This window comes from Grus americana, chromosome 1 (assembly GCF_028858705.1).
Source record: "Grus americana isolate bGruAme1 chromosome 1, bGruAme1.mat, whole genome shotgun sequence".
In the NCBI taxonomy this organism is placed as follows: Eukaryota; Metazoa; Chordata; class Aves; order Gruiformes; family Gruidae; genus Grus; species Grus americana.
Genome location: NC_072852.1, coordinates 43,775,468 through 43,789,716, shown reverse-complemented (window position 1 = coordinate 43,789,716; position 14,249 = coordinate 43,775,468). Strand labels below are relative to the sequence as shown.

At 39.9% G+C, this 14,249-nt stretch overlaps 1 protein-coding gene across 11 annotated transcripts in view; it reads right to left on the bottom strand.

Moving 5' to 3' along the window:
* NAV3 (neuron navigator 3) overlaps positions 1-14,249 on the bottom strand; it is a 273,105-nt gene that overhangs the window by 197,760 nt on the left and 61,096 nt on the right. The gene's annotated exons all lie outside the window — the stretch shown is intronic.

Genomic DNA, 14,249 nt, shown 5'->3' with positions numbered 1-14,249 from the left:
TGAAAGGTTAACAGTATAAGCCTCTTTGAGTGTGTATTTGTGTGTAAGGTTTGCTAAGTGATTTGTATCAGTTAAAAATCAGTTAAACCGTTAAAAATCCACCTCTTTATAGAATGAAATGACTTGTTCATCCTTTGAAAAGAATCATACCGATTTGCTTTACTGTTTAATCATATCGTTTTGTTTATTGGCTTATGGCAGCTACTCTTCAGTCCTGTGCAATAGCAACACAGCACCACAGGAAGGAGCCAGATATTCATCCTGCAGCTGCAGAGGACCCAACCAGACAGCTGCTCCTCTGCAGGCTCCTGCTGCTGCGAAGCGATACTTGGTAAGGGAGCAGCACCAACCGCAGTTATCAACATTGGCCTTGAGCTTCCTGAATTAACGGGAGGCAATACTGAGTGCTACACAGAGCAACCCTCCAAAACAGCCAACCTTGAGACTTTCTGTTACAAATACTCCATATACTTGCCTGTGCAACTTTGGAATTATTTCTTGTATGTATTTTTTAAAGTACGTTTCAGCATCTGTTTAGTGAAAGTACAAGACAAGACCTGTTGTTCAATACAACTTTTACATAAAACTTTGATTCAAACTAATATCTCAGTTAACTTTATTAGAGAGAGGAAGACCAGGATTCCCTGCTGAGCATGTTACACCTAGAGACACCACTCAGAGGGTGAATCTGGCTGAGCACTGTAGTTCAGATAAGGAATGTGCTTTTAAAGGCAGTGCCCTATCACTTGTGCTCTCTCAGAGCTCCCCTTCACATGAAATGAAACACAGAGGTGTGCTTCAAGAGCATGCTGAATGTGCTCCATTCACTAACTGGCATTTAGTCCATGCAACAAAATGAGAACTAATCCAAGTAACCCTCCATCCCCAAAATGTGTACCTTAGGTGCTGGTTCCTTGGTACCAAACTGGTTTCCCCTATGGAGCAACCCTTCCTGCTAATGTTGACACACATGTGTCCCAGAAGTGATGAGGAAGAGGGAGTATGTGACAGAAGAAGCTGCTGACTGTCCTGCGTGGTGGGACATACACTGAGATACTTCTGTAACTGGTGTGATGCTATAGTAGTGACAAATGTAAGAGGAGGCCATGCTTTGGGCTTGATAGTGGTGATGTGTGAAGAAATTAATTTGATCAAAAGGACAGTGCCAGCATTCTTTAAGAGAAATAAAGGAACTGAAATATATCATAGAACCATAGAATGGTTTGGGTTGGAAGGGACCTTAAAGATCATCTAGTTCCAACCCCCCTGCTGCGGGCAGGGACACCCTCCACTAGACCAGGTTGCCCAAAGCCTCATCCAACCTGGTCTTGAACACTTCCAGGGAGGGGGCATCCACAGCCTCTCTGGGCAACCTGTTCCAGTGCCTCACCAACTGGAACTCCGTCTCTCTCCTGTATGTGCACACACTCTTGAACATCATCCAAGCCTGCCCAAAGCTTGAGTTGCGGCTGTCTGTGACAGTTCCTGGCTAAAGAGGTCTCCCTTGGAAGAAACAGCTGATTTGGGAAGGAGCACCTGCGCCTGTCCAAAGGAAGAAGGGTAAAAAGAAAACCATATTTCTACTTTTCTGGGCATTCAGGATAGCAATGATGGCCCTCCACACCAGAGGCCCCATTCCATTCCCCTGAATGAGACTTCCTATACTCTAAATATGCATGAATCTTATGTCTCATAAATGTCTTGTCGCTGCCAGGATAAGTTTCATGACTAGTCCTGCATTCACTTTAATAAACAAACCCACAGTAAGCAAAGCTAAGTTTTCTGTAAAGGGAAAAATGAACTGAATTTGCAAAGGTTTCCTTTGTGGCTGACCAATATCATGACAACACAGAAGAGCAGAGAAAAAAATTCTACAATCTCAGATCTGACTGGAAATCACAAAGTAATTTGCAGAACAAAAACATCCTTGCTTTTTTAATGCCTTTTTTGTTCACAAGCAAGAAGCTACTCTTGGTATCAACTAGACCATTCCTGGATGGAGTGGGCACCTGCCTTAGCAAAGCAGCAACAGGGTTCCTCACATGGAGCTGAGGAGATTCCACTGCGAAACTACTCCAGATTTTCCATCAAAGCTCATTTTAAGGATTTATAACTTGGACAGAGACATTCTTTCCACACTGCGATTTGGCATTAAAGAACTTGGCCTGGGGATCAAAATAACCCTCTTTTCCAGCACTTCTTTTTAAGTGTGGGAAGGCAAATTTCTGATATATAAAGATGCAAAAATATTAAAACATACTTTTGTTCTTTTCTTGTGAGAAAACAGTGGCAAATAAGACTGCAACTAACTTTAAATATAAAGTCTCCTTCTAGCTGGTAATTTTTGAGGCTTAGAAACTGATTTGAATTGTCTGGTTTCCTCTCATGTGGAAGAATAGCTTTGCAAATCAAAATAAACAAAATAAACTGTTTGCTTTCTGAGCTACATATTTTATAACAAGACACTCTAAGTCCTGCTTAATTTTTCTCTGGGCTTTGATGTTTAAAAGTTGTTTGTCACCAACTCTATGACTTTAATATCGATGAATGTGTTGCACACATTCAGCAGACCAATGTCTGGTCTGTTTAGACCAGAGGTGCTAAAGGTAACACAATATTAATATTAAGTAAATATGTTAATGATTTCACGCATAAGTGATCTCAGCCTCTTCTTACTGTCATTAATTTGTGTTAAAACAAGTCTTGGTGGTGAATGTATGAGTGGTAATGGTCATGTGTGTGCAATCATTTTGCCTTTTGCTAGCTAGCTGAATCTTAGGGAAATTAAATTGTGCTTACACAGATGACATTCTATACACAAACTTCTTCAGTTCAAGAAACATAAAACAGTGTTTCAGGACTTGAAAGACTAAGAACGCAGCTCAGTACAATAGGAATACCACTTTAGGACTTATTTCCCCTTGATCACTATTGAAAGCACTGTCCTTAACAAAGGCCTGCCCATTCTAATGATAATACTTAAATTGACAATCATCCAGCACAATAAATTTTATATATGAAGTAAATTCTACCAGTCAGCAATCTTAAATAACAAAGAGAAGATAATCTTATCATAGTTTTGACAACAGAAGACTTCTCATCCCAAAGGACATTCAATACTACAATCTTTCTCATTTAACAAAAGACCTGTCTCATATACAGCTTTTGTAATACAACCAAATCTGGAAGGATCATACGAAGGAAAGAAAAAGGTTCTAGATTCCTACTAAAAATGTTCTCAACACCCTTAATTTCTATTATAAAAGAGTAAGCTGCCTAAACACCTCCAGTGAAGGCTCTGGCTGCACAACACATGGAAAGAGGCAGTGTCTCCAGAAGGGAGGTCCTTATGACCTGGGGACTGTCCTTCATCTGTGTTCAATCTGCAGTCTCCCATGCAAATCTTCTAACATATATCCCACCTTTTGTTTTCTGCTACACACTTCTATAGGGCTGCAGCGCCCCTCAAAGTAACATCAAAGATACGTGATTCATGACTCAAAACCTTCCCACCTATGATTTACCACTGAAGACAACAAAAGTCCCCTCTTAGCTCAGTATTAAAATAGCAACCTCAACCTGCCAAAAAAAAGGAAAATAAATCTAGCAACAGTTAAACACATCACTTTTAATTAAAGAGTTTTTTAATACCGAACTAGCACATTCTTATGCTGAATACTGACATACTGATACACGAACTTCAGGTCTGAAGACCAAGGAGGTTTAGATAATGGATAATAATTAAGATGGATAATGATCTGAAGTTTATATGTAATACCTTCTACTCTAAGATCGCAAAGCCATTTATGAAGGATCAGGGCTTAGTTATGTAAAGATCCACCCTGATAGAAATGAACATTCAAGTTATTTACTGAGGTTTTGAGACAGGTAAGGTTTATAGCTCTGCTCACACAGACACCTTTGCATAAGCACTGGATCCTATGGCTTCAAACTAGTATCCGAACTACGATATCTGTATCTCTCCTCCTACAAACAAGATGCACATTTTTTGCTTCTTAATGTTATATCACAATAATATGATGTGAATTTTAGGGCACAGAAAGAAATGAGCAGAAGATGTGGAACTGAAAGCTGTCAACCACTTCCAAGTCCTGGACACACATGCAAACTAAAGGGCTGGTCATCACTGACTCCAGGCACAGACAAATACAAATGAAATGACCTGTTGGAGTTTACTCCATATCTGGAACAGCAAGAGGCCTGAAGAAAAGAAAGGTCTTGAGAGAGCTGTGAAAATAGAAGCTCAGCAACTGCCTGACTTTTTTTTTTCTTCACCCTACAGCCACCACCTGACACGTAAGTACAAATAGCGCTATTAGCTCTTGGCATATGGTGGGGTTTTTTTACTTAAAGGCGAAACCCATATCTCTTAGGACACAAAACAGTGGGTGCTTTTTGTGTTTGAGGTCTGTTCGCTGGGTCCTCATAACTGGCCCTACACAGGGCACCCACCACCCTCTTCCTCAAGGGACTGCTCTCCACATCTGCAATTCTTCACTCACTATCTTATGTTTCCTCTTAAAATACACACTCTAGTGATACCCTGTCTCTTGGATAACAGACTAGAAATGAAGGATAGGGATTGACTAGCTCACTTTAAAGGGTCACTGCCTTTAAATTTAATTAAATCCATATCTTCTACCTCCCACACAATCACCCCCTGGGACTAAAGGCTTCTGTAAAGGATTAGGAAGGGGATACTCTCATTGCAGCCACACCACTATGCAGAAAATAATTCAAGATTTGGGATCTTGTGAGCAGGAAGCAGAGGATGAAGAAGAAAGGAACTCACTGAAAACACAAACAAATAACTCTGCTGGCTAGAGATTACAGCGCTCATTTTGGACAGAGGAGATTGTGCTCCAGCCTTTCCTTCCAAGAGCCTTTCTGTATTTTGTCCTACAAATGTAAGAAACAGAAATGATCCTAGTAAAAGGGGCATCATGTGTCCCTAAACCAGTAGCCTACCACTCTGTGTCCCATCCCACGTTATGCTCTGTTGTTTTCTCAGACCGTGGTGCAGGATGGCACTAATGGCACCACTAACTCCTCAGGTCGCTCTCTCTGAGAAGGCTGGCACTCCAGGAGAGCCCACGCAGCTGCTTTTATTGTACAGAAGCAGGTGGAGGATTACTTTGGGGACTTCTGTTGACAGCTCTCCGTTTAGTCTACTTTTTTAGAACAAGCAAAACTGCTTTTTCTGACCTTTCCCATTAACCTTCTAACTCCCTGATAAAATAATAAGAAAAATAATTTGATCATACTAGATCTTTTTAATTATTTTTAACAGGAAACAATTATTGCCAATGAATAATAAATATTTCATTCTGTAACACTGGGGGGGGGGGTTTGCCAGCTCTAACTTTTTCGACCAGTAGGCAGGTGCTTATTTCACCTGCCCTTTAACTAAACCTTGCTGGTAAGGTGCTTGACTCTGTTGAGCCAACGCAGCTTCTGAGCATTCTCAGAAGTACAATTTCACGTCAGTACGGATCCTTAATGTAAAAACCTGGGATGGCTATGGATGGACTACAAGTGCTGCCAAAATAGGCAGCTGCTGAGTGGGAGTTCTGAGGATGAGAATGATGGATATAGGCACCTAAAATGCAAGTGAGGTAGTCAGAGGAACATAAATTCTTTGGGGGAGGAGGGAAGGTCATATTTCAGGAATTACTGTACAAAGGATATCCTTTGTTAAAAGTTCAACCATTTGCTACATTATTTAGTGCATAAAATAAGTATGGAACAAAACAGTCCTTAAAACAAGTTTTTCCTTAAATTCTTACAGTTGTTCTTGAAGGCCTCTGATAATAGAGGATTGCCTTTTTTAGTAGGACTTGGTGAATGTCTCCCATTTTGGATGGAAATGTAAGGAGAAATGCTTTGGAGGAACCTCCTGAAAACATAGGGAGCCCTAATGCATTTTTATTCTTTTTTTTCTGAAGAATTTATACATTTGGGAACTACAAGTTGGAGTGAAAAGTGAAGATTGAAATTTTATCAAACTGATGTACCTCTTGAGTTGTGCAGTCCCACAGAAAGGCTTCTCAAACATTGCACCAGATGGCTTTCTTCTCAACTTCCCCGGGCAGGTTCATGTTACTTCACTATCAGTAATAAAATCCCATTCTTACATCAATGCTGCATTTTATGTTACTGTCATTATCTTATTACAGGTTATAATGGTATTGGCATTATCTGCCTAATAATTATTCCTGAGTCACAGCAGTAAAACTCTTTTAAGTGTCAAGCTCTGATCTAGAATCTGCTGAACCACTTAAGTTTCATCTGTGTCTCTTTGACTGAAAAAGATGTTCCATACATTAAAGAAGGATGAAAGTGGGCAAATGGCTTCTCTAGTGTGTGGTTTTATAGCAAAACAAGCCCAAGTCAGCTAGACAGATTTAAGTGAGTCTCTCCCAAAATATTATGTATCCCTCTCTTGTGTAGATGAATGTACCATATTTCTTCAAATCCACAGAAGTATTCTCTTATAAACAGTTATTTATACCGCAGGTGACTTTGGTACACGTCAAACAAACTTGCAAGATTTGGATCCCCAAGGAACAGTGTAAAAATACTGAAAGTACTATAGCAAAATACATACTCTAGCACATGAATTATAAAGTATCTTGTCTTGTAAGCCACTAAAAAATATTAAATCCTAAAAATGATATTTAAAATGTTCACAATGACACTCAGTGATACAACACAGTCCTGTAAATAATTCTCTTAAGAACAGGATATTTCAGTTAATTGTGTTGGCATGCTCCAAATTCCAATCACACGACAGCCGCAGTGATACAGAGGGCACATGACAATACTGCATAATCAGCCTTGCAATGATGTTCAACCAAAAAACTGGCCACAGAATAAGGAACCGATCTGAGTTTATCTGATGTGAAGCAAAGGTTATTTAAAAATGGTAACATGTACATATAATTATATGTTGTCCATCTTTGTAAAACAGATGTTTACAAGTTTATTGGGCAGTTAAGTTTACATGAGAGGTTCACAGATGTCCTTCAGCAGTTACTAAGTAAAACATTTTTTTAAAAAAGCGCAAAACCCCACAACTTACACTTTGCATCTAGATGGATGTTTTAGCTTGTGCTATGAAAACCTAAAGACCCAACAAGAAAGCCAAGACTTGAGAAAATTTCTTAAATCCACAGGTAGATAGTATGGTTATCATCTAATTGTTTTAGCTATATATATTCCAGTCACTGAATATACGCTACATAAGCAGAGTTCATGAAGAATCCTACAACTGAATGAATAGCAAGACAATGTGCAGGGAGGCTACAAAATGTAGGGAAGGTGTGATGTTGGAGCACTACTGGTAGAGCTGTGCAATTCCTCTGCTGTGCGCACACCCCTCTTGGTGCTCTTCATGGGAACGTGCAGTGCAAACACCTCAGACTAGTTACGCCTTGCCCAGTTTCTTACGCCATTTATTCAACTGACTGGACCGTCTGAATTTGGCACAAGTGAGTCTTTTTTTTGTGGAAAGATTCTGTCAGAATCTCAGTTTGCAGGGAAACCCAAACACTTCTAAACAAACATCATGTTTTTATTCACTCAAAGTCAGGAGGCAGAACAAAGGCTTAAAGCAACAAACAGTTTTCTTTATTTCATTGCCTAAGTTTTCAACATTCCTTGAAAGCATTTATAAAGTCACTTCAGGCTGTTCTGTATTCCTGGCTGGAAGGTGCTGGCTCCTGGCCTCCTGTCACTGTGACTGTGGAATTTTTAGAGAGCCATGCCTGATACAACATGGCCTGGCCCGCTCCAAACCCACCCACGTGCCCCTTGCAGGAGATACAGCCTCTTAAGCCCTGAAAGTGGTCCATGGGGAGCCTGGAGCTGCAGGGCCCCTGTATTCACCTCTCCTGAGTGAGCAGACTGGAAGCGTTCGCTCCCTTTGAACACCACATCTGCTTTTGTAAAAAGTCTCAGCAACCTTTCAAAAACACTATTTATGCAGTTTGTGTCCTTCTGTACCTACTAGCTCTTAGTGATGCTTCTCCTTTCTAGCACCACCCTCTTTAAGCCTTAGGATGCCCTTTGACCTTAGTCTCTTCACTTAGGTTTGGGAAGAGGAAACTGCCCTCAGCCTGGAGAGAACCAAGATAGAAAATATCTCCTAATAATTACTTCTCCTATTTTTGCATGAAAGATTATTTTGCCTTTACTTTGCTTTTGTCACTTTGTTCCTTTAACGCATTCATTAAGGTAATATGAGGGACAAATACTATTAAACTCCCCCCCATAGCCATAACTACCTGGCAGCAGATATAACAACCTATTCAAGTCAAAAGCTGTAAACTGCATGTAAATATAGAAAACAGCTAAAAGATAAGAAAAAAAAAAACCAACCAACAACACTTCTCATCATACTTTTATCTGATGAGAAAGTTGAGGAGCTATGGCACTGCAGTAAGGACAGAACTTGTATTTGGTCTTACCTTTAAGCCAGATAAGATCAGCTCTCAAACACTTTGCTCACCTCAAAATATCTTCCTGCAGAACTGTTTTGTTTTCTTTATACTAATATAAGTCTACTTACTGTAAGTATTTTTTTCAGCTACTTTTCACAGATGCCTTAAAAAGTAGTCCATTAATTCATGCAGGTCTGCTGTATGATGTGTTTTAAGTCTTAACACAAGGAGGGAGTATTTCCTATGTTACCAAATATTGAGAAATAAGAAAGAAAATAATTAGGAAAGAAGATATCCTTTCATCAAAGATCCTTATATCAAACGTTTCATCACCCTTTTTTCCCTTATGAGAGAAGGTTGATATCTCTTAAGATGTCTCTCTGAAGATATCTCTAAATTAAGAGACAAGGTATATCTCTAAGAGACAGCTAAGCACACAGTTTTGCTTGGAGCAAAGGCAAATGCAAGGCCTCTCAGAGATTCAAACAAGTTTGGCAGAATGACTTTGTTAAAATTGTTTTGGTTGAGATGATTGACAAAGAAAAACAAAAAAGAGCTGACTAGAAGAAGCAGAGACAAAACTCAGGAACAGAAAAACCACTGCAGAAAAACAAAAAGCACAGAATTACCTGAATAGTATCAATGTGCAGAATAAATAAACATTTCGTGTTAAGGTTATGAATGAAACAATCTTGGGATATGGGCAAGGAAATTGCCCCAGATTATTTGTTGGTTCTTTTTTTTTTTTTTTTTTCCTTTTAAGATAGAAGGGTATCCTAAGTTCATGTAAGGCAGAAAATGGTATTTAAAAATTCCTCGGGTTTTTTTTCCTTCTTCTGGGAATAACTGACTAAGATCTGAAATTTTTACTAGCTGTTCAAGTCAAAGGGTTAGCAATTTACTTCAGTAAGTCCATTTACTAGCAGAATACCCAATGTCATCACGTCAAGCACAGGCAAGATCCTCTTCATTCCCACCAAGAATGTCCAACTGCAGCATGTACTGATGCAAAAAAAAAATAACATTCATCTCCTCACAAAGGAGTTAAAACACATTCATCTGTTTTCAGTTGGATCTTTCATTAAAATGTCTGGGTTTTGGCCTCGTCCTACCTGTACCACAAGAAATCAGAAATAACTCTACTAAGGATAACATATAAACAGAAGGATTTTTGCATTTAGGGTAAGAAGTAGGGCCTGGAGCTAAACAAACAAACAAACCACATGTCCCTTTGGCACTGTTGCACAAATGGAAGTGTTCATCACAGCTTATTGTAAACTTATGGTACTAATGAGTATCTGATGCCCTGTCTTGTTTGCAGATACTTAAAAAGCCGACTTGTTTCTGCGCTGGATCAATTGCTTCACTAACGCCATTCAAAACTTTGCGCTGCCCTAATCCTTTCTCATGTGGAATTGGGTGGTATGAACTGCTTTCCCTAACTGCCATCTTTGCCAGGCATCAACAGTTCCTCATCGGTTCAAGGCAAGCAGACGATGCCCACCACCCCCAAAAGCACAGCAAAAGCTGGGAAGGGAGCTCTGGAGGCAGGGGGTGACTCAGGGGAAGCACTGAGGTGCAGGACGTGCCGTGACTAACGATAGTGGGGAAGGAACGTCACCTCCCGCCCCCACATCAGGCGAGTCACTAGTCCGGAGCTTAATGACACGGAGAATGAAGGGCAGCAGTAGCAGCAGGCATTTACACAGGAAGGGACCTCTGGAAAAGCAGGGCTGCATCCAGCAACGGCACGTATTCTCAGCTCAGTCCTTTTGTGCCCTCTGCTGCTCCCATACCTGAGCAGCTCAGATCGATCCACCAATTAATGGCAATGAAATATATTGAAGAATATATACCTTGCATAACTGTGCTGCAATACTTCTGAGTTTTGCATATTTGTTTATATATGCATATTCCATTTATATATGCATATATGCATATTCCATACCAGTTTGATATGGAAATTAAGACGGCTAATCACTTAAAGTCAGTAGTATTTAGAGACAAGATAATTTCATCCAAAATGCAGGCATCTAGCCTGGGGTGAGCATCTAGGCTCCATCAACAGTCCGTGCCCAGAGAAACAGGAAACTATGAAGCAGTGTAACCCATGCAGGAGCCTAATACAAGAAGAATGAATTCCTTTCTGAAGATGCCTTTCAATAACCATGAAAGTAACCTAGAATACCAGCTTAAATTAAATTCCTAATTTTTAGATGATGAAAATCAGTGATACTAATCCCACCTGCAGTGCTCAACTATCTTCAAACTTTGACTCTGTGGTTGACTCTGGAGGCATCTGACTATATTTATAAGTGGAATAGAAGGATCTGTAGAAAGAAACAGTGTATAGCAGATCCTGTTCCTTACAGTTTTACTTTTAGTGAAATCTGTGCAAATCCATCTGCTGATTTCTACTGGGGCAAGATTGAACAGAGTATGCCTGTTCTGGATTGAATTGTTCCTGCAGACGGACAGCAGGAATCTGCAAAGCAGGAGCTTGTAGAGATGGAACTGTTCCAGGAGGGGCACGCTGATTCCCTAAACATCCATATCTCACTGTCTTGGATTTGTTTTTCTAGCTCACAATAAAAAAGCATCCCAGGCCTGGCACATATATTGGTATAAACAAGCTGGTCACCCATTCAAATAAGTGTACACATTATTTAGTAGAAACTGAAGGCTAGGAATAGTAATACAGGGAGAGTTGCTGAGAACAGGATTTCATAATGTGGCAAGACCTCTGTTTGGGGGCTTATCACACTGAAGGAGGTGATATGGAGATTAACGAAGTGAGAATGCGTACACATCTAACTAGATGCCTAATAATTCAACGCTTAAAGAAACCCCTCCCTCCCTGATGGCAGTAGCTCCTTGTTATTCTAGCATCCCAGCACTCTGGCCTCAAGTACGTTGCTGCTCACATCATCTTCCTGGCCAGCTACCTAACCCCATTAGATATTACTGTATCTTACCAGAAAGGCAAGATAACAAAGATGCAACACATCCACTTATCTGTATTAAATATCTGAGAGTTACCAATTCGTCTATGTACCAATTCAGCTCCTTTCTTAAACTGTTTTGGTGGGGTTTTTTTTTAATATGAGCAAATGCACTGGAATAGAATTTGAAATACATCAATATAATGCAATATGAAGCCAATACTTAAAATCATTTAAATTTTGAGGATAAAAATCCTTACTATTCTGAAGACAGACATAAAAACATCTTATTTCTAATAAGGCACAACATAAGGTGCTTTTTATGATCCAGGTCCCATTCTGAGTTGTTAAATATGTCTTTACACCATAGTTTTATGGAAGCTAAAATACCCTATGCAAGTTTCCAGATTTCACTGCAAAGGCCCAGTTTGCCATTTCCATTTTAGGCTTTTGGGCAACTCTAACTGCTTTCAGTTTCAGACAAACACAATCAGGCTATTCCTATTCTACATATAATTTATTATAGGCATGCATTAAACTTAGACCACCTTTTGGGAAACACTGAGATTAAATCTCACAGCCAAAACGTCACCGCACTGCAGCAAAAGTCAAATAGCGCACTGTCAACAGTGTTAACCTGCTAGAGCGTAGAAATGAGTCAACTGCTTCTATCAAGATCAGTTTATTCCATCTATGGAAATAAAAAAACTAAATATGAGAAATAAAGTATCAGCAGTAAATTACTTTAGAGCTATCCATCCTTTCAATATAAAAATATAAACATGTCAAGCAGTATTAATACATTTATATGACATACATGGAGCACGTACAGATGAACACAATAAATTGCTTTCATTCTCCTCTGATCCTGATCCAGCTCTGTATCAGGCCAATATTTGGCATTAATTAATGTAGCCATAAAACTGCTCCACCTTGTGCCAGCTGCCTAAAGCGTCCTGTGGTTCTCACGAATGATGGGGCTGTGAGCAATCCCCAGTTACACCACATCTACTTCACCTACCGTGGTGCTCCACGGTCAACAGCCCACTAGACCGGCTGTCCTCCCCAGGGCCCTCACCGAGCGATAACCATCTTATCTGGTGCTAGTGCTGCTCTGGATCCTGCCAAGTCTGACCTAAACTGTATGTATCGTTACTCATCCAATTATACAATAACGCAACCTTCAGAGTCCGGCGCTGGGGGAACACATTCAGGGAAAGGGTCATACGCTGAGGTAGTGTTTTCAGCTCCATTTAAACAGCGCATACGTACATAAGTAAAGCTGCTGGTAAGCTTTATTTTAATGTAAATCCTTGGCGAGAGAAAGGGAAGGGAATTATCAGTGCAATTAGCTGTGATCCATTCAAATAGCAATGCCAACTTTTTGAAAAATCAATGATTTACTGGAAGAAATGTTCCCAGCCTGGCTTCCTAGGACATTTGTTTCTAGGCGCACATTTTATTTACACAGGGGAAAACTCCTACGAGCATGTAAAAATTACTACCTTTGTAGACAAACAAGAACTGCAAGGTTCTTGCTATGCGTTTGTTTGTTATGCTGTGTACAAGTTAACAGCCTACAATTTGTGGTTGCTTCTTGAAATAGTCACTCAAATGCCTAAATGAGAGTGAAAACTGGAAAGAGTATGATAAAAGCCACTATTAAGTGGCATCTGAGAGTATTATGGGGGTGGTGTATTTTCTTGGCTTGGATTTTTGGCAGAAAGAATCTGGAAAGGTTTATTTGGTAAAATCTGGACTCCATATATCTTTTCAATTGCAGAGTGTTTCACATGGGGTGGGAGCTACACCAGACTGCTCACAGCCAAGGAGATGTACGCTATGTCGACATCCGCTTACACTGACAACTGAAGTGTTTCAGATTGCAGGAAAGAATGGCACTATTATCCCAAGACATACCGAAGAGGTAACTTACTGACATATGCCGACTTTTGTCGACATGCAGCTGTAACCGTTCTTCTGCCCTCAATTTCCTTTTCCAAACAGTGGTGTCCTCTGAACAGCAGCAATTCCAATTGCTGCCGGACTTGTTTTCTCCTGACCGTCCCCACACCCCCACTTCACTACTGCTTCAGGAGCACTTTTGGTCGAGTCATTTTGCGCTTCAAAGCCACAGATGGTTACAAAACTTTATTAACTCTAAAGGGACTCTTTCAGGAGAAGCTTTACATAAACAAAATGTGTGGCACCCATAACCAGCTCAGAGCCATAGCATATTCTAAACAGGTGCCTTTAGCCAACAGCATATATTTGTCATTGCAACTTAAACAATCCAGAATATAACACATGACATCCTATCAAAAAAAAAAGTCTTTTATTTTCAATACATACATCCCCATTTACATCAGACCAGAATCAAGTATGAAATGAGATAATCATCAACTCTGTTCCACAAGGCTAAAAGGATTAATAAAAGTACCTAAATGGCACATGAATAAATCTATTGACAAACCTCCCAGGACATACTGTAAGCCAGAATCTCATTAAAGACGATGTTAAAATTTAGCAGAGCACCTGCTTCTCTCCTTGGAAAAAGTCGATATGAATGCAGAGCAGCCAAAGAAAGGAAAAACCGCCCCAAACCATGTCAGAACTGCTTTCTCTGCCCCTGCCTTTTGAATGTGAAGCAAGAAATCAGTCTTGAACCACGAATGGACCACTGTAAAGTGAACAGATTTATCTCTGATTCTGACGTATCATATAGAGTGTATACAATAAGAAACACATTTCACATTTGCTTGTCGATAATAGGAATTGAACAGTCTTGCCTTGTTACATTTTTAACAGCAAAACAAGTAAATACATTATGATAATCAGTACAAGT